The following is a 22,360-nucleotide window of genomic DNA, read 5'->3' as shown; positions in this document are numbered from 1 at the left end:
GGCAATCAGGAGACCCTAGACAACGTCCTCCTCTGGATCAACAGTTGTGACAACTACCTGAGATTCACAAGCACCAGCAGCCCATCTGAACTGGCCTTTTTGGACCTGAACATCAAAGCAGATCAAAACGGTTTAACAACCACAACTTTTTACAAACCCACATCGAGGAATTCCCTCCTCAGATTCGATAGCTTCCATCCTAGACCCCTAAGGGAAAACCTCCCTTATGGACAGTTCTTGCGCCTCAGACGCAACTGCAGTCACATCCAGGACTACAAACAACAATCAGCTGCCCTAATCCACAAATTGGAGGACAGAGGGTATCCCTCCAATTATAAAAACCACCTGCAAAAGAGCGCGGAATCAGAATAGAGAGGCACTACTTGAGACCATCATCAAACCACCTGAAGAACCCACTCTCACTTGTGTAACAACATACAATACTGCATCAAATCAGGTCTCCAACATTATCAACAGAAACTGGAGGATTATCAACTCAGGCAGCAGAAACTGGGAAAAACCGCGGTTTGCCTACAAAAGAGCTAAAAACCTCAAAGATTCACTAGTCCACACAAGACCTAGACCCAACACCGCTCCCAAAGACAACACAATCCTCAACATATGGGGTTTACCCAAACTCACAGGGCACCAACCGTGCAATAACTGCAGCGTATGCCATTTAACATCACCGTCCAAAACCCTTGATATGGAACCAGGCAAAACATGGACGCAACGCCAGTTTACAAACTGTAACTCATCAAATTTGGTATACTTAATAACTTGCAGATGTGGACTACGATACGTCGTGATGACCACCCGCAAGGTCAGAACCAGACTGACAGAACACAGCAGTACCATTCGATGTGGCAAAAACATAAGCAAATTGACAGATCATTTCCTGTCCCACAACCATACTCCCAACGACCTCACATGGACTGTCATAGAACAGTTTGACACAACAGAAAATAACGACAGGTACCTTCTCCAGAAAGAACAACGCTGGATATTCAGACTTTCCACACACATTGTGGGCTTAAATGATTCAATACCGTGGAACTCCCTAAACAACCTGTACTAAGTATTCCTCTCTAATAGTGTTCCTTATCTTCTCTCCCACTTGTGCAACCCAGCCCAAGTTTTTTCCATACCTTAATGGATCAATGTGCTTCACAACCAACAGAATAGACACTCATCAAAATTCCTTGCATGGTGCAATCACTGATTGCACCGTTTCACGCATAGTTTTACACTTTCGGAATGCCCCCACCACCCGCGCATAGACACGCGCTATCCGGTGAGGAATTTCCCAACTCACAACCTCCGTTTCCCCACCGCGCATGTGCACACCCACAGGCGCTTCCCGCACTGCAATGCGCAGGCGCGAGAATAACTACACCATTGGGCATGCGCCCCGCGGCAATGACTTAGCGGTTTTGCGCGACTGCAACCCTCCTTCTATCTTTACACTTACACAGGTGAAAACGATAAACGGGCCTATTTAAACTCGGTCTGCAAGGTTCTCCTTTCGCATTTCGGGCACCGCAGAAGGACGATAGGTCCAAGGAGGAACCAGACCGGCAATTCCGTGAGTAAATCGACCGCGCACTACAGCAACTACTGGGGTAAGCTGTTCATATCTTTTTCCCTACAGGTCGGATGCAATTCATCACTTTCACTACCTTCTTTCAGGGTCTGTTTCTCTGCCAGGTGACCCAAGGAAGCTTTGTACAGCAAATAGCCTGTGTGAGGATAATGTTCTTTTACTTACCTGTACCTCACCATGCCAATTTCCGCTGTTCTAGCTCACCACTACAATCGGTTTCTAGATAAAACCCACGCAGGTCCTGTCACTGACATGACCACACCCTAGCCAAACATAGTTCGATCACTCACCTTACAAGTCGGCTGAATGATGCGCAACTTGCCATATAATGCTAACATGACTCTACTTTGTACGTCTGTCTATGTCCCCTATATGTTATGTGTAGCAAAGCGAGAGGGAATCCCCCTCTTACCCATATAGCACCTTAGAGAGTGCTACACATAGCCAAAACAACACAACCACTATAATTTAGTTTATTTATTTAAATTGCACCTTAATCACATACTCACTTGGTCCTGAGGAAAGCCTGTTTTAAATTAAAAAAGGCCAGGCTGAAACATGTAGACCACACAGGACGCAGGAGGTCATAATCCATACTCCAACACGTCCATCTGCCTTTTAAATAACCAACAGGGGCCGAGTAAATTAAAGTATATTTTATTACCCTCGGGCACTGGGACCCACTGTATGGTTTTTTAATTTTCACCTTCTCACTCACTACACTGCACACTCAGCGAACATACCAGCTCCGCAGTAAACTGGCGTTGAAGCACACCCGGGACACATTCAGTGTCACTGTGGTGGGCCCGATGATGAAGCATGCCACCAACTAGGTTGGTGGGTGAGGGCTTCTTGAACAAACCAACTGGTTTGCCGACATACGTACTTCATTGAGTCTCCTTCTCCCTTAAACATAGCTAGTCCTTCTTTGATTTTGATATATAATACCGGGGATTCGGACTAGCTTACCTAGTCCTCACTCTCTCCTTTGATTTAATAATATTGTAAATGCAATAGGTCATGCATTTGCGAGCGATTACGCTATTGGCATTGTAAATGACAATGCCATTTATTTAACGATTAAGCTATTGGCATTGTAAATAACAATGCCATTTATTTATGATTAAAAAAAATCATGAGCAATGCCAATAGCTCTACCTTTAATAATGCAGAGACCATTGCATTGTAAATGCTTGTTTTTAATTTGTCACCCTGAGTGGGACGGGTATGCCGAGACGTGGGTCCCATGATCTCCATACCACTAGAGTCCAGCTATCCTGGCTGATGAGGGGTGACACCCCAAAACTAGCTCTAGGACGCTTGTTTCCAGTCCAGGGAGGACCTGGCCTGGCAGTTCGGGCTGGACTGTTCTCATTGGGCATAGGGTCAAGACTGATTTGCATATGGCTGGCTCCATACTGGAATAGCATGGAGAGCAATACAATGATGGATATAGGCCCAGATCTCTGTACTGGGGTGAATGTATGACATTGTTCTGCATTCTATCCATCAATTGTTCTCTTTGTACATTTATTAGCGGGCAAGGCACTAATGGCGTTGTTGAAGGGGCTACATTGGAAGACTGATGAAATGGAGGAAAGCCATAGTTCCATTTGAGCAGTTCTACATTTTGTGGTGATGGAAATGGGTCATAACAAAATATGGAAAACGGAGGATGGGTCACTATCAAAGAAAATCCCATGAAGCACATGCTGAACATTGTCCTGAGAAGTTGCACATTGTGAAGAAGGCTAAATACTTTCAGGAACAACAATAAATGGCAGTCCTAGGGGTGAATTTCCAGTCATGAACTGTTAACCATGGAACCCCCATGGAGACCCGGATAGATTTCTGCATAGAAGAAATAGCACAGATGCAGTAGGGATACATTGATGGCTGTTTTTAAATCGAAGCCTGACAGACCGCTAAGCTGTCTCGTTGCAAAGACATATTGGGGACATGCTGAAAACTTACTTAGGAATGCATTCCACCCATTGCTCAACATTGACTTTCTGTTTTGTTACTCACATTTACTTGTTTTCTATTAGCTAGGTTCATTTTAGTCTGTCCAGCATGTCTTTGTCCCTCCCGTGAAGCATAGCCCGTTTACCACTTCTCTGACTGACTCCTTGTATTCTTCCAAAAGTGCTCTCTTTCGGGGATCTATTTTTTCCACTTTTTCTGTGAGGCATTCCACAAGAGTACATGTGTTTTCAGTTGTCTTCTTTATATGCTAGTTCAGGAAGCTGTAAGCATCCTGTATTTCTTTGAAAATATTTCCTGCCTTCTGTCTTTTTGCCTGACTGATTATACTTATATCTGCCACTACCAATTAATCAATCTCGCATGCTTATGAGGAACAAGGTTTTGTCTATGAGCTTGTGTTTTTTTGTCAGTACTCTCTAATACTAACCTAATTTAACCAATCCTCTTCCTCAATTTCACACCCATACCATAGCTCTGTCTACAAAGGGAGTTTGGTGTTTACTGGTCTTTCTCTGACTGAAAAGAGGGGGGTTTAAGAGACAATTTTGCTGGGGGTTGAAAGGAAAGGCTAGCACACAACAATATTGAAATGCCAATAAATGAACTGTACATATATTTCAGATTATATCAGAATAAGAAAAGCTCAAATGAAGCACTTTTTAAAATAATTCTGAAGTGAGGCAGAAACAAATATTTTAATAGCATCAAAGCATATCAATTAAAAAAAAATATATTTTTATTAGCTTGTGCATAGAAAAGAACTGGGAAACACCGTATTAAGGCCGCCATATCACAGATGGCTCATGCTGCCACAGGATAATCAAAGCATATCAATATAGTATGTGATGCCGATTTCCACACAATGTCATTAATACACTGTATAGTTTTATCAGTCTGTGCAAATGTAATAGTAGTTCCAGTTGAAAATGCGTTGTCTGTAATGGCATTGCACTACCACACCATGCATGCACCACTTTATGCCACTCTGCTCTATGACACTCCACTCTGTCACTCCATGACACTCTAGTCTACTGTATGCCACTCTATGCTCCTCCACTCCTCCACTGTACTCCACCTGAGGCCAATGCACTCTACGCCACATTGCTTCACTCTGTTCCACTGTACGCCACTCCACTGTACACCACTCAACTCTGTCCCTCCACTGTACGCCACTCCACTCTATTCTACTCCACTCTATGCCAGTCCGCTTTACGCCACTCTATGACACCATTCTCCATTATTCCAGTGTACGCCGCTCCATGCCGTTACACTGACACTCTACGACACCCTACTCTACGACACCCTACTCTACGACACTCCATGACCCTGCACTCTACACTACGACCCTGCGATCTACACTACTACCCTGCGCTCTACACTACGACCTTGCGCTCTACACTACGACCTTGCGCTCTACACTACGACCCTGCGCTCTACACTACGACTCTGCGCTCTACACTACGACCCTGCGCTCTACACTACGACCCTGCGCTCTACACTACGACCCTGCGCTCTACACTACGACCCTGCGCTCTACACTACGACCCTGCGCTCTACACTACGACCCTGCGCTCTACACTACGACCCTGCGCTCTACACTACGACCCTGCGCTCTACACTACGACCCTGCGCTCTACACTACGACCCTGCGCTCTACACTACGACCCTGCGCTCTACACTACGACCCTGCGCTCTACACTACGACCCTGCGCTCTACACTACGACCCTGCGCTCTACACTACGACCCTGCGCTCTACACTACGACCCTGCGCTCTACACTACGACCCTGCGCACTACACTACGACCCTGCGCACTACACTACGACCCTGCGCACTACACTACGACCCTGCGCACTACACTACGACCCTGCGCACTACACTATACACTATTACCCTGCGCTCCACACTATACACTATGACCCTGCGCTCTACACTATACACTATGACCCTGCGCTCTACACTATACACTATGACCCTGCGCTCTACACTATACACTATGACCCTGCGCTCTACACTACGACCCTGCGCTCTACACTACGACCCTGCGCTCTACACTACGACCCTGCGCTCTACACTACGACCCTGCGCTCTACACTACGACCCTGCGCACTACACTACGACCCTGCGCACTACACTACGACCCTGCGCACTACACTACGACCCTGCGCACTACACTACGACCCTGCGCACTACACTATACACTATTACCCTGCGCTCCACACTATACACTATGACCCTGCGCTCTACACTATACACTATGACCCTGCGCTCTACACTATACACTATGACCCTGCGCTCTACACTATACACTATGACCCTGCGCTCCACACTATGACCCTGCGCTCCACACTATGACCCAGCGCTCCACACTATGACCCTGCGCTCCACACTATGACCCTGCGCTCCACACTATGACCCTGCGCTCCACACTATGACCCTGCGCTCCACACTATGACCCTGCGCTCCACACTATGACCCTGCGCTCCACACTATGACCCTGCGCTCCACACTATGACCCTGCGCTCCACACTATGACCCTGCGCTCCACACTATGACCCTGCGCTCCACACTATGACCCTGCGCTCCACACTATGACCCTGCGCTCCACACTATGACCCTGCGCTCCACACTATGACCCTGCGCTCCACACTATGACCCTGCGCTCCACACTATGACCCTGCGCTCCACACTATGACCCTGCGCTCCACACTATGACCCTGCGCTCCACACTATGACCCTGCGCTCCACACTATGACCCTGCGCTCCACACTATGACCCTGCGCTCCACACTATGACCCTGCCCTCCACACTATGACCCTGCCCTCCACACTATGACCCTGCCCTCCACACTATGACCCTGCCCTCCACACTATGACCCTGCCCTCCACACTATGACCCTGCCCTCCACACTATGACCCTGCCCTCCACACTATGACCCTGCCCTCCACACTATGACCCTGCCCTCTACACTATGACCCTGCCCTCTACACTATGACCCTGCCCTCTACACTATGACCCTGCCCTCTACACTATGACCCTGCCCTCTACACTATGACCCTGCCCTCTACACTATGACCCTGCCCTCTACACTATGACCCTGCGCTCTACACTATGACCCTGCGCTCTACACTATGACCCTGCGCTCTACACTATGACCCTGCGCTCTACACTATGACCCTGCGCTCTACACTATGACCCTGCGCTCTACACTATGACCCTGCGCTCTACACTACGACCCTGCGCTCTACACTACGACCCTGCGCTCTACACTACGACCCTGCGCTCTACACTACGACCCTGCGCTCTACACTACGACCCTCAATCAATCAATCAATCAAGACATTTGTATAGCGCACTACTCACCCGTAGGGTCTCAAGGCGCTAGGAGGGGGGGGTGCCGTCACTGCTCGAACAGCCAGGTCTTGAGCTTCTTCCTGAAGGAGAGGTGGTCTTGGGTCAGGCGCAGGTCGGTTGGGAGGGAGTTCCAGGTCTTGGCGGCCAGGTAGGAGAAGGACCTACCTCCTGTTGTCGCTCTGCGGATGCGGGGGACGGCGGCGAGGGCGTGGCTGGTAGATCTGAGGTGGCGCTTGGGAGCGTAGAAGTTGATTCGGTTGTTGAGGTAGTTCGGGCCTTGGTCGTGTAGGGCTTTGTGTGCGTGGGTGAGGAGACGGAAGGTGATTCTTTTGTTGACGGGCAGCCAGTGCAGGTCTCTCAGATGTCCGGAGATGTGGCTGTTTCGTGGGATGTCGAGGATGAGTCTGGCTGAGGCGTTCTGGATCCGCTGGAGTCTCTTCTGGAGCTTGGCGGTGGTTCCGGCGTAGAGGGCGTTGCCGTAGTCCAGTCGGCTGGTGACGAGGGCCTGGGTGACAGTCTTCCTGGTCTCGGTGGGGATCCACCAGAAGATCTTCCGTAGCATGCGCAGGATGTTGAAGCACGACGAGGAGACGGCGTTGACTTGTCTGGTCATGGAGAGGGAGGAGTCCAGGATGAAGCCCAGGTTGCGTGCGTGGTCCGTCGGTTTGGGTGCGGTGCCCAGGGCGGGGGGCCACCAGGAGTCGTCCCAGGCGGAGGGCGAGGAGCCCAGGATGAGGACCTCCGTTTTGTCTGAGTTCAGTTTCAGGCGGCTGGTCGTCATCCACTCGGCTACATCTTTCATCCCTTCGTGAAGGTTGGCTCTGGCGGCGGCAGGGTCGTTGGTCAGGGAGAGGATTAGCTGGGTGTCGTCGGCGTAGGAGATTATGTTGAGGTTGTGTTGGCGTGCGATGGCCGCGAGAGGGCTCATGTAGATGTTGAAGAGGGTGGGACTCAACGAGGATCCTTGAGGGACGCCGCAGATGACTTCGGTGGCCTCTGACTTGTACGGTGGTAGGCGGACTCTCTGTGTTCTTCCGTCGAGGAAGGAGGTGATCCATTCCAGTGCCTTCTCCTGGATTCCGATGTTGCCGAGGCGCTGCACTAGGGTGCGGTGGCAGACAGTATCGAATGCCGCGGAGAGGTCCAGGAGGATGAGGGCCGCTGTTTCTCCGTTGTCCATCATGGCTCGGATGTCATCGGTGGCAGCGATGAGGGCGGTCTCGGTGCTGTGGTTGGCTCGGAAGCCAGACTGTGAGGGGTCGAGGGATCCATTCGTCTCGAGGAAGGCGGCCAGCTGTTTGTTGACGGTCTTTTCGATGACTTTGGCCGGGAACGGGAGGAGCGAGATGGGACGGTAATTCTTGAGTTCGGTGGGGTCCGCTGTAGGTTTCTTGAGTAGGGCGCTGAGTTCTGCGTGTTTCCAGCTCTCCGGGAAGGTGGCGGTGTCGAAGGAGGTGTTGATGATGTCCCGCAGGTGGGGTGCGATGACAACGTCGGCCTTGTTGAAGACGTGGTGAGGGCAGGGGTCGGTCGGAGATCCGGAGTGGACGGAGTTCATTGTGCGAACGGTGTCTTCGGTGCTGATCGGAGTCCAGGCGCGGAGGGTGGTGGTGGGTGGCGTTGCTGCGGTTGTGGCGTGCGTCGGTTGGATGCTGAAGCTGTTGTGTATGTCCGCGATCTTGTTGTGGAAGTAGGAGGCGAGGGAGTTGCAGAGGTCTTGCGACGGGGTGAAGTCGTTTCCGGCGTTGGGGTTGGAGAGCTCTTTCACGATGTTGAAGAGTTCCTTGCAGTTGTGTGCTTTGTTGTCCAGCCGGTCCTTGTATGCATTTTTCTTGGCGGCGCGGATCAGTTGGTGGTGTTTCCGGGTGGCGAGCTTGAGGGTGTTCATGTTGTCGGTTGTTGGTTCCCTTCTCCATACTTTCTCGAGGGCTCGGCAGTTCTTCTTGGAGCTCTTGAGTTCGTCGGTGAACCATGGGGCTTTTCTGCTGCCGGGTCTGCTGGGCGGGGTCCTCAGCGGGGCGAGTTCGTCCGCGCAGTTGCTGATCCACTTCGTGAGGTTGTCGGCGGCCTGGCTGGGGTTCGCTGAGCCGGCAGGAGGGTGCTGGCTCAGGGAGGCGGTGAGCTGGTCGGCTGTGATCTTGTTCCAGCTTCTTCGGGCAACCTGTTGCTGGTGGTGGTGGATCGTCGTTCTATTGAAGGTGAAGTGGACGCAGCTGTGGTCCGACCAGTGGAGTTCTGTTGCGTGGCTGAAGGCGATGTCTTTGCTGGATGAGAAGACGGCGTCGAGTGTGTGTCCGGCGAGGTGGGTGGGGGTGGACACCAGCTGCTTGAGTCCGAGGTTGGCGAGGTTGTCAAGCAGGGTGGTGGTGTTACGGTCGCTGTTGTTCTCCAGGTGGAAGTTGAGGTCCCCCAGGAGGATGTAGTCGGCGGAGGGGAGGGCATGCGGGCTGATGAAGTCGGCGATGTCCTCGCTGAATCGTGTGCGTGGTCCCGGGGGTCGGTAGATCAGGGTGCCTCTGAGGGTGGTCTTCGGGTCGGTGCGGATTTGGAAGTGCAGGTGTTCGGCGGTGGTCAGGGTGTCGTCGGTGTTGGTCGTGATGCGGATGGTGTCTCTGTGGATGATGGCGATGCCTCCTCCCGTCTGGTTGGCGGTGCGGTCCCTCCGGATGATCTTGTAGCCGTCCGGGATGGCGATGGCGATGTCGGGCGCTGAGGAGGCGTTCATCCAGGTCTCCGTGAGGAAGGCGATGTCAGGGGCTGTGGTGTCGAGGAGGCTCCAGAGTTCGATGGCGTGTCTGTGGACGGAGCGGGTGTTGAGCAGGATGCACTTCAGGTGGTTGCTGCTGGTGTTCGGCTTGGCGGGTGCAGGGTGGGTCCGGATGCAGGTGAACTTGCAGGCGTGACAGCTGAAGGGTCCGTGGGTGTGCTTCGGGGTGGCTCGGTGGCATCCCGGGATGCCGCCAGTGTTGAGTGCGATGAGTTCGGCGGCGTTGTAGGTTCGTCGGGACGTCTTCCGTCGGTGGGGGCCAGGGGTCCTGGCGCTGGGCGCGGTCCAGGCGCGGACGGGCGCAGACGGGCTTACCTTTGGCGCGCCTTCGGCGCACAATCGGCGCGCCCGCTGCGCGTCAACGCTGCGCGTTCGCACGGTCGCCATATATGGCGAAGTGCGCGGGTGGGCGGAGCAGCTGGGAGGCGGGAGCGGGGAGGGTACAGAATGAAGAAAGGGGCGGGGTTTCGCGGCGGTGGCGGGAAGCGGGGAGCGGGGAGGGATGAGACGGGGCCAACCAACAGAGATACAGGCAGACAGTAAAACGGGGGAAAGTACACTTCGCAACAGAATACAATTACAAAACAATTAATACTAACACAGGGTACAATGCAGGAACGAGCACAGACCACGCCGCTCGCTGGCAGGGGGCGTGGTCACGCGGCGGCAGTCGGAGCAGGGAGGCAGCTAGGCGGAAGGCACACGCAGCAGCTGGTGGCCGTGCGGCGCGGGGGTGTCCTAGAATAGGTCACACTCACCTGCGTCGCACGGTCGCCATATATGGCCAAGTGCGCGGGTGGGCGGAGCAGCTGGGAGGCGGGAGCGGGGAGGGTACAGAATGAAGAAAGGGGCGGGGTTTCGCGGCGGTGGCGGGAAGCGGGGAGGGATGAGACGGGGCCAACCAACAGAGATACAGGCAGACAGTAAAACGGGGGAAAGTACACTTCGCAACAGAATACAATTACAAAACAATTATTACTAACACAGGGTACAATGCAGGAACGAGCACAGACCACGCCGCTCGCTGGCAGGGGGCGTGGTCACGCGGCGGCAGTCGGAGCAGGGAGGCAGCTAGGCGGAAGGCACACGCAGCAGCTGGTGGCCGTGCGGCGCGGGGGTGTCCTAGAATAGGTCACACTCTGCGCTCTACACTACGACCCTGCGCTCTACACTACGACCCTGCGCTCTACACTACGACCCTGCGCTCTACACTACGACCCTGCGCTCTACACTACGACCCTGCGCTCTACACTACGACCCTGCGCTCTACACTACGACCCTGCGCTCTACACTACGACCCTGCGCACTACACTACGACCCTGCACACTACACTATACACTATTACCCTGCGCTCCACACTATACACTATGACCCTGCGCTCTACACTATACACTATGACCCTGCGCTCTACACTATACACTATGACCCTGCGCTCCACACTATGACCCTGCGCTCCACACTATGACCCTGCGCTCCACACTATGACCCTGCCCTCCACACTATGACCCTGCCCTCCACACTATGACCCTGCCCTCCACACTATGACCCTGCGCTCTACACTGACCCTGCGCTCTACACTATGACCCTGCGCTCTACACTATGACCCTGCGCTCTACACTATGACCCTGCGCTCTACACTATGACCCTGCGCTCTACACTACGACCCTGCGCTCTACACTACGACCCTGCGCTCTACACTACGACCCTGCGCTCTACACTACGACCCTGCGCTCTACACTACGACCCTGCGCTCTACACTACGACCCTGCGCTCTACACTACGACCCTGCGCTCTACACTACGACCCTGCGCTCTACACTACGACCCTGCGCTCTACACTACGACCCTGCGCTCTACACTACGACCCTGCGCTCTACACTACGACCCTGCGCTCTACACTACGACCCTGCGCTCTACACTACGACCCTGCGCTCTACACTACGACCCTGCGCTCTACACTACGACCCTGCGCTCTACACTACGACCCTGCGCTCTACACTACGACCCTGCGCTCTACACTACGACCCTGCGCTCTACACTACGACCCTGCGCTCTACACTACGACCCTGCCCTCTACACTACGACCCTGCCCTCTACACTACGACCCTGCGCTCTACACTACGACCCTGCGCTCTACAGTACGACCCTACGCTCCACAGTATGACCTTACAACCCTGCGCTCTACACTACGACCCTGCGCTCTACACTACGACCCTGCGCTCTACACTACGACCCTGCGCTCTACACTACGACCCTGCGCTCTACACTACGACCCTGCGCTCTACACTACGACCCTGCGCTCTACACTACGACCCTGCGCTCTACACTACGACCCTGCGCTCTACACTACGACCCTGCGCTCTACACTACGACCCTGCGCTCTACACTACGACCCTGCGCTCTACACTACGACCCTGCGCTCTACACTACGATCCTGCGCTCTACACTACGACCCTGCGCTCTACACTATGACCCTGCGCACTACACTATACACTATTACCCTGCGCTCCACACTATTACCCTGCGCTCCACACTATACACTATGACCCTGCGCTCTACACTATACACTATGACCCTGCGCTCTACACTATACACTATGACCCTGCGCTCTACACTATACACTATGACCCTGCGCTCTACACTATACACTATGACCCTGCGCTTCACACTATGACCCTGCCCTCCACACTATGACCCTGCCCTCCACACTATGACCCTGCCCTCCACACTATGACCCTGCCCTCCACACTATGACCCTGCCCTCCACACTATGACCCTGCCCTCCACACTATGACCCTGCCCTCCACACTATGACCCTGCCCTCCACACTATGACCCTGCCCTCCACACTATGACCCTGCCCTCCACACTATGACCCTGCCCTCCACACTATGACCCTGCCTTCCACACTATGACCCTGCCCTCCACACTATGACCCTGCCCTCCACACTATGACCCTGCCCTCTACACTATGACCCTGCGCTCTACACTATGACCCTGCGCTCTACACTATGACCCTGCGCTCTACACTATGACCCTGCGCTCTACACTACGACCCTGCGCTCTACACTACGACCCTGCGCTCTACACCACGACCCTGCGCTCTACTCCACGACCCTGCGCTCTACTCCACGACCCTGCGCTCTACTCCACGACCCTGCGCTCTACTCCACGACCCTGCGCTCTACTCCACAACCCTGCGCTCTACTCCACGACCCTGCGCTCTACTCCACGACCCTGCGCTCTACTCCACGACCCTGCGCTCTACTCCACGACCCTGCGCTCTACTCCACGACCCTGCGCTCTACTCCACGACCCTGCGCTCTACTCCACGACCCTGCGCTCTACTCCACGACCCTGCGCTCTACTCCACGACCCTGCGCTCTACTCCACGACCCTGCGCTCTACTCCACGACCCTGCGCTCTACTCCACGACCCTGCGCTCTACTCCACGACCCTGCGCGCTACTCCACGACCCTGCGCGCTACTCCACGACCCTGCGCGCTACTCCACGACCCTGCGCTCTACTTCATAACACTACACTCTTCTCCACAACACTACACTCTTCTCCACAACACTTCACTCTTCTCCACAACACTTCACTCTGCGACATTCTACTTCACTCCACTCTACAACACTCTACTCTACCCAAATCTACTCTGACACTCCACCCGACTGTACTCTACAATACACTACTCCACAGCACTCTACGACACTCTACTCCATTTCAGTCTGACACACTATGCCACTTCACTCTGACACTCTACTCCACTGCACTCCATGCCACTCCCCAACACTCTTAACCACTCCACTCTACTCTTTTGCACTGTAATGCACTCTACGCTACTCTGTGCCACTCCACTTCCCAACACTATATGCTACTCTGCTCTACTCCACACCACTAACATTTAGCAATGCTGAGCAGCAGTCACGCTGGTGTACGACATGGCTAAAACACATTGGCAAAGCCAATAGCTCTCACTTTAAAAAAATAGCTCTCACTTTAAAAAATGTTTTACATTACATTGCATTACAGCACCATACATCACCATATTATGTGCAACAATGACAGCCATTAAATCACATCAGACAATACATATATCTTCAAATCTCACCTAGTCCATTCGGAGTATAACAGAAAGGAACAATAAACGAAATAACATAACCCCCCCTCCCATTTTCCTGTGCGCAGCTCGATACAGGTCATGTTTCTGGGCTTTACAGATTAACGACCACAGCCCGTCTCCCAGCACAAGTTTAATTCTCAGCATCCATATGCGATTGTTCAGTTGCAAGGACCATTATGTCTGGGTATGTCTTTTGCACCCCGGACTCCCCACAATCGTGGGGCTAGTAGAGCCATCCCCAATGAGGTCATGAATCATGGCACCCCACGCCAACAGGTCAACCATCAGCCTATCATCTTGTCTCACTCTTTTCATATGTGCCTCTCCTGCACCAGCACATTCAGTCACATCTCGCAGCCAGTCAGCCATCATGGGAGGGGGTGAGGGGGGTTTGGGCTCAGCCACCGGATGGCTTTAGCCAGAGTTAGACCAAGGAATACAGATTTTCTGCTAAGCTTTCTGTCATTTTTGGCAGGAATCAATCCCAGTAGACACTGTTTAAATTTCCTGGGTATCGGACATCCCGTAGCTTTATGGATGTGTCCCACAATCTCATCCCAGTATCTGGCAATCTAAGGACAGTTACACACAACATGCAGAATTTCTGCCGGCGAGTACCCACATCCTGGGTGTTTAGAGGGGTATATGGGGTGTATCTGCTTAGGCGAGTGGTATGGGAGATATACAATGTTATATTGAGCGAGCTTAAATCGTGCATTGGTAGAAACTTCCCGTACACCTCTATGTACCCTTGTCCATTCCTCAGTTGTAATTGGAAATTCACAAAGCTGCGGCCATGTATCTTCCACCTTGAGAGGTGTCTTGAGTCTATCGGCCCTCAAGGCGCTATAGATGTGAGTAGAGTCTGTTCACCAATGCAACAAGTCTACGTGGGTTCAGGGGCCTCAGGGAACTCAGGCCAAATTTCCATCGCCATGGCCTCAATTTTGGCATAGTGGAGAACCTGGCCCCGCCCCAGACCAAATGTCTCAGAAGCCTCCTGGAGAGTAATCAAGCGGCCCAATGGATATCAATCGCCTAAAGTGGTGCACTGTTCCTCCTGCCAACTAGTAATAGTCATGGTTTGAGCTATGTGGGCAAAAGGTCGGATTTGCCACAACACCGCAGGTGGTGCTCCGCAGGGTGCGTATGGCACCCTGCGGAGCATCATCTGCACCTCTCGTTCCCACAGTTGGCACACCAGACTTACCACATGCGGCATCATCCCATGCACTCTATTACCGCACATCAGTAGAGACCCCGGGTCTGCACCTCCATAGTGCTGGCAAGAAGCAGCATCTCAGGGGCGTGGCTAGCAGTGAAAGGAAGTTGCCACACACTAGCCGAGCTCCCGGTGACCAGGCCCTCTATCCCTCTATCCCTCGATATCTGGCCCCAAAATCAATAATAACGGTGCAGACACACTGCCACTGATGTCCAATAGCTAATTTTCAACCCAGATCTAACTGGAGACTGAATCTCCCACAACCGGAAGCGATAGTATTGTGCGGCCTGTAGAATGACCAAGACCGGGATCCACAGTGGTGGCCTGACCCGTCGCGCACAAGACATAGGCCAGGCTTACCACATGCGTGAAGGTTGCTCCAAATGACATCTTGTCATTGAGAATTCGAAATACACTTACATCCTGAGGAAAACTCCTACAGCACTGGAGTACGTGAAACGACCCGCGACTGGTGCTCATATCTTGGAAACCTGTCTGATCTGTAGTATTGAGGCTGGCTACAGTGACGCAGGAAGCACAGAGGTAACACAGTCTTAATCCTCCACCCCACAGACTCAATGAGGCTACATAAGGCACATCTGAAGGTGATGCGTCCAACTCTGCAACTCCCATCCCCGAGACGTACATGCCTGCGGGGGGAGAAGAATTTAATTGAAGAGGTAGCAACAGCGCTGGTTGGGATCACAACAGTGGCTTCAGTCAAATCCTCGGCCCGGTGGTGGTGGATTGGAGCCTCCCAATACTTGAGGCAAACAACAAGCAACGGGGCAACAATCCCACATCGGGGGGGAGGGGCACTGCTCGCCACTAGCACTGACCGCTTTCCCCAAGAGAACAACCATAAGTAGTAGGGCACATTTTTTTTTAAAAACACAATTTTATTGATTTATGTTGTGTATAAAATACATCCTGTAATGGCATTGTTTTGTTTAGCAGAAGACATCAATTGTTTCTCAGTTTGCTCATCGGCAGTATACTCATTATTTGACACATTTTTAGTGTAGTTGCTTTAGTCGTCCGATATTTACATGCGTATTTTGTTTCATTCTTATGGATGGTTATGCCTTTATACAAGTCTTAATGCCTCCGCTATAAAAGAGTCTAAACTAGAACATGGTAACGTAGCCCAACTCCCTAAAATCCCATGGTAGTGGGGCCACATACTACGGTAGTGGGAATCTGGCCCTTGACTCTACCAACAACTTCAGAGACTCACCCCAACGCAAGGAGAAGCACACAAGTTCTGCCCCACAGTCTGTTCCCACTATAACCTGTGCCAAACCTGCATCACCTGACGGCCCAAGTCTAAAAAAAAAAGTGACGGTGAAACCTCGCCCAGAGAAAACAGACATGCCGCGAGGTGACACCCCTTGGGCATGCGGCGGTGAGTACCCAGTCAAGCAACACCAGGCCTCACGCTTCACAGCCAATTCATGTAGGCAAGTGCGACATGTCGGGCAGTGAAGGAGGAAGGGCAATACACTAGACCAAATTGGACAAATATACCCTACAAAAAGGGCAGGAGTACAGTGGCACCTCGATCGAGCCATCAACTGGGAAAGACTAACTAACCCTGAACAATATTATGTCCGCCATTAATAAAGTACACAATTCACTGGAAACCTGAATAGACTGTCTTTATGGAAGTCTCTCTTATAAGAACTGATCTGTACAAGTTGGGTGATCGAGTCCAAGAAGTGGAGGACACGACCAAAAACTTGAAAACAGACACCGTGACCCTCCAACAACAAGTGAAGGAGTTAACAAATACGACAAAAACATTTGAATCAAAACTGGATGACTGCGAAGGTAGTTCCAGAAGAAACAGCGTTTGCATGATTGGTGCACCAGAACGAGCGGAAGGACCAGCCACTGATCTCTTTGTGGAGGACCTCATATTGAAGCACCTATAACCCCGGGGCGTATCAAATTATTTTTCTATCGAGAGAGCCCATTGCGTACTGGGGGAAGACCTAGACCTTGACAGCCCACTTCCCCCAAGCCAATCCAACACTGATACGTGATACTTTGCCACCCTCTCTCTGGCTCCTTTCATGGAATGTCAATGGTTTAGGGGATAAGCTGAAGAGGGGAATTGTCCTCCAATTTATTAAACAACACCGACCTGGTAGTATTGCAGGTTATCCACCTTATTGATAATAAATTCAAAGCGCTAAACAGATGAGGATACATGTTAGTTACACATGCAGGCTTTGCAACTGGATCCAGAGGGACAGGTATACTTATACGTAACAATTTTACCTTTATAACGAGACGATCATGCACAGACCTGTTGGGTAGATTCGGTGCCATCACAGGTACATGGGAAGGTAAGCCACTCAATGTTCTCTCAGTCTACATCCCACCGAGTCTGCAGAAGACTAGTCTGCCTGAATTAAGCAAATTAATTCTAGAACTGCCCGAAGAGGACTTGATACTGGGAGAAGATCTACATATGGTGCTATGTGGGCAAAAAGACCGTAAATAGTAGAGACATGTACCTGTCAGGGGCGCCACCCCAGCAGACTACTTGGTGGCTTGGGCCTAACGGACGTCTGGAGAGCACTCAATCCTGAAACTTTACTATTGAAATTTCATTCAGGCATGCACAGCAGTCAATCACGTATAGATTATATCCTATCAGTAACAGACCAAGTGCCCGCCTTTATAGACGTCCGACATCTCACATGTGGCATAACAGACCACTCACCACTATCTGCCATCTACACACGTAATACAACTCTGATCCGTAAGAAGTTAACTCTACATCCCAGATACCTCAAAGTTCCCCACAAACGTGATGCTCTAATCCCTACCACAGAACATTGCTTTACCGCGAATGCAGGTTTTGTACAATCCCCACAAACCATATGGAAAGCATTTAAGACAATTATAGTGCTTACCCCTTGATGACTAACGGCCAAATTCACAAAGGATAGACAGGACACAATCACGGAATTAAAAAGAGAAATCCTGGAGATAGAAGAATGGCTAACTGGGGCGGAGAGGGAGGGATCCAATCACGCATTGGAAGTCAAGCGCAAGGAATACAAAAATCTAGTCACTGAGGCAGACGAGTAGCCGCCTAGCCACACACCACAGAATATATGAGACAGGGGACAAAGCCGGGAAATTTCTAGTATGGCTTGACAGACATGAAAAGGCAAATAAATGGGTGGCATTTCTAAAGACTGAACACAAGGAGACCGTAAGGGACCCATAAAATATAGCAGAGTTATTCGCTCTCTACTACTCGCGTCTATACTCTCCCTTGGTCACTATGACATCCAACGACTCTAAAGAATTACTAACAGATATGCAACTCCCAACATTAACCACAGAGGAAGCGGCCACACTTGATAGCGACATCACAGACGATCAAATCATTAGTGCAATACACAGCATACAATCAGGAAAAGCAATGGGACCAAGCGGTCTCCAAATAGAATTATACAAACTTACAGCCTCTTAAATTGCCCCCTACCTATGGCAAATGTTTGAAGACAGCAGGCGGCAGGGAAGACTCCCTATAGACCAGAGATTGATGACCACCGTGGTTATCCAAAAACAGTGGAAACCAGCAGAACTGTGTAATTCATTCCGCCCCATATTGCAGCACAGTGCAGAGGTTAAGATACTGGCCAAACTGCAAGCAAACAGACTCTTACCGTTCATCATGAAATTGGTCTATCTAGATCAATCCGGCTTTATGCCTGGGAGGAACACGGCCTCCAATCTACGACACCTACACAGCATATTGGGTAGAAGGGAGATCATCAAAGAAGAGGCAGCGATACTATTGCTGGACGCACGCATAGCATTCGATACCATTGAATGGCCATATCTATATACAGTACTGGAACAATTAAGTTTTGGTCCAAAATACACCAAGTGTGTCAAGCTGCTATACGCAGACCCCTTTGCACAAGTAGTAGTAAATGGACACATCTCACGGAGCATTCCCCTAAAAAGAGGTACATGGCAGGGATGTCCACTGTCAACATTGATTTTCGCAGTAATGCTAGAGCCACTGACCACTTGGATAAAAGGTGATCCCCTGATCCCGGAATTGTGCTGGACGAGGGGGTGGGAGGACAGAATCTCTCTGTATGCTGATGACTTGCTGCTTTATGTGGTGTCACCAAATTCATCCATGAATAGAATCATGCAAATATTCACAAATTTCCGGAAATACACCAGATCAACCATCAATTGGTCTAAGTCAGTACTGTTTATACTTCAAGGTCACGTACCCAAGCTACCACCCGGCTGCACAGTAACGACGACCACAGACTGCCTCCGTCGCCTGGGTAATTACATTACAAGTAATTTTCCCCTTTTCCACACACATAACTTACTCTGCCCCCTGAAACGGCTGCAGAAGGACACTTAACATTGGAAGAACTTACCACTATCCCTATTAGGACGCTCAACTCTATTTAAAATGATGGCACTACCAAGATTCCTGTATGTCCTGCAAAACACACCTTACCCCATCGCAGACACATACTTTACTGACATTGAAAGCGAGAGATGTGTATTACTGTTGGGGGGGGGGGGAACCACTGCGAATAGCTACACATAAACTGGTTAAGGGGTGGTGTAACAGAGGAATAGCCCACCCAAACATCCATATGTTCTACTGGGTCAGCCAATTGGCAGTAATCAACCAGTGTATATATATCTCATAAACTGACCCCGCCATCCAGATAGATAAAATACTCATGGGCCTTAGAGGTTACAGTCAGGCACTGTACACAAATCCGACAAAGCAGCTACTAACCGGCCCGACACAACAAACTGTTGCTTTATGGCACACAGTGACAAAAAGGTTAGGGTGGTGAAATAAAGTGACCCAATCTACGCCATTACAGGATTCTGAGAGGCTGGGTACTCTGATGAAATGTCCTGGTTTTGATAAATGGGTCAACATCGGCATCTCGAGGGTGGGGGACCTTTGGTTAAGGGGCAATGCAATACCATTCATTGACTTAAAAAAGAGTACGAGAAGGCAGATTCTGAGAAATATAGACACTTACAAATCAGACATGCCCTAAGAGCAGCCATCCCTTAGGGTACATACCTTCCAGAATCAACACCCCCGGAGGTCAGAGCACTAAGTGAGCGTATAGATAGCAAAGCGATCTCCTTGACATTTAGGAAATTACTTAATAACATGCCAGATCCCTTACAGAAATTACGAGAGAAATTGCAAAATAATATCGGAGAGCAAGAAGAAGAAGATTGAAGCAATAGCGTCCCCTAAGGAAGTGGCCATATGTTCCAGATTAAGATTAATCCAATTTAAGATCCTCCACAGAACGTACTTTTCCTGCACCACTTTGACAAAAATTAAAAGAAAAGGAGACTCCACTTGTCACGGACACTGAAAACTAGACAGTAAGAACATTCTATGATATGCTATGGAAGTATCCTGTTATCCAGAAATAATTGGGGGCGGTTACAACGCAACTACAGTTGGTCAGTGTGTGGAAATCGCAGATAATCTGTTAGCATAAACTGAAACCATCTTGTTTGTGGCATCCATTTAGTCAGATATGTAATTCTCCCATCCTCAGCTCTTGTATTTTTCACTGCCTGTGCTGTCTATTTTAGTTGACTTCCTGACTCAGCTAAAAGCAATATGCATGCTAAAGAGTTTGAGACCATTCTCAGACTCAACTGTCAATCTCTTAGTGCTGCCATAAGCACTCCTGCTCTCCCTCCCACTTTGCTGATTAAGTGATCTCCCATCTGCCCAGGTTTGTCGGTAACTATTCCTGTGTATGCTTGTACCTTCTATTTGTAATTATGTGAAGCAAACAAGGACCCCCTGATACGGATTAATTTCCTGGGTCAGGGCAAAGAGCAACTGTGAGTAAATTACCCAGGCAAATTTTAAGACCAACTAGCACATGAAAGGTAACTCAAAACATATTAAAAAATGAAAATACACTATTGCATGTACATATAAGAATACAAATTTAATTTATTTGTAACTACATGCTTACCAGTGCAGAAAACTCAGTATATAAGCACCATGGTCTGTGTATTCAAGCCACTACCTCCTGGAACACTTGAGGTTGTTGTGTGGACCTGGTCTCACTCATGAGTGAATACATTTGTTATTAGAATTCCAGCTTCAGTGTCCATCTCTATTTTGTTAATATAAGGACCCGTGGACAAAGAAGGGTGAACCCTGCACCGGTGTACCCCTTAAAAAAGCACATTTCCACAAGTGGAAAGGAACTCCAGCGCACACTCAAATTATGCCTTTCTAAATATATGGGGACAAACAGACCTAACCAGGAAAATAACTAATCTGGTTAACGCTTGGTTTTGTCATCGCCAAACGGTATATAGCCCGGAAATGGGGAGCAGGCGAATCCCCCATAATATTGGAATGGGAAAAAGACAAGGGAATGGTCGATTTTAGCAGAAAAGGCCATCAATGGGAACCGAGGCTGCCCCCAAAAATGGCAGCAAATCTGGAGTATATGGAATGCACACAGGGGTCAGGTGTGTGACACAGCAACACCATTAAATAGAACGTTCCACAGGAGAGCGGCGTGACACGAATGAAAAGGTAAACTAGTTGGGGCAAGCTTTTGACCATAATTTATAATATATGGGTGCTGATCATACATTGTAATGTGAATGTTTTATTGTTGTGAAGTTTCAACTGTATAATATGACTGCGAATTGGTAAAACCCAATATAAAGAGTTTACAAAAAAAAGTCGAACCAGTGTACAGTGTGTTGGAGTTGCGACGCAAGAAAGTATAGTTCGTGGTCCGGTACCTCTATCCCTACCCTATCCCATTCTAACCGCAGTGTAGCACTCCCACCCTACGCCGTCACCCCGCCCACAATAGGTCTACACGGAGCTTGTCTAATTCCTGTAATACACCTCAGGAAATCTAATACATGGTTCCTTGCAGTATATAAAGGCATCAGGTCATCATGATCATTTTGATTAGGGCAGTATTTCCCATCAGGGAGAATCGAAGGGTGTTCCAGAATTTAATGGACGGCTTAAGGCTCGTAAGCACGCTTCCCATATTTAGAATGTGGCACTGTTGTGCCCCGTGGGCTATATCAATGCCCAGGTACCGAACACTAGCAGTGCTCCAGGGTATTCCCAACTCAGGAAGCCAGGCAGCATTGATACCTTTCCGTTGACCCAGCTAGAACAATGCTGACTTTGACTGGTTGACACGCAGGCCAGAGAGCTCACTAAACCTCTTCATTACATTCAATAGAATTGGCGCTGAAATGTC

The 22,360-nt window shown here is 50.4% G+C and overlaps 1 protein-coding gene across 4 annotated transcripts in view; it reads left to right on the top strand.

The window, feature by feature from the left end:
• The window catches only part of SMTN (smoothelin), a 1,119,422-nt gene that overhangs the window by 87,411 nt on the left and 1,009,651 nt on the right, over positions 1-22,360 (top strand). The window lies entirely within an intron of this gene.

This window comes from Lissotriton helveticus, chromosome 11 (genome assembly GCF_964261635.1).
Source record: "Lissotriton helveticus chromosome 11, aLisHel1.1, whole genome shotgun sequence".
Lineage (NCBI taxonomy): Eukaryota > Metazoa > Chordata > Amphibia > Caudata > Salamandridae > Lissotriton > Lissotriton helveticus.
This window is presented reverse-complemented; position numbering and strand designations above follow the sequence as displayed.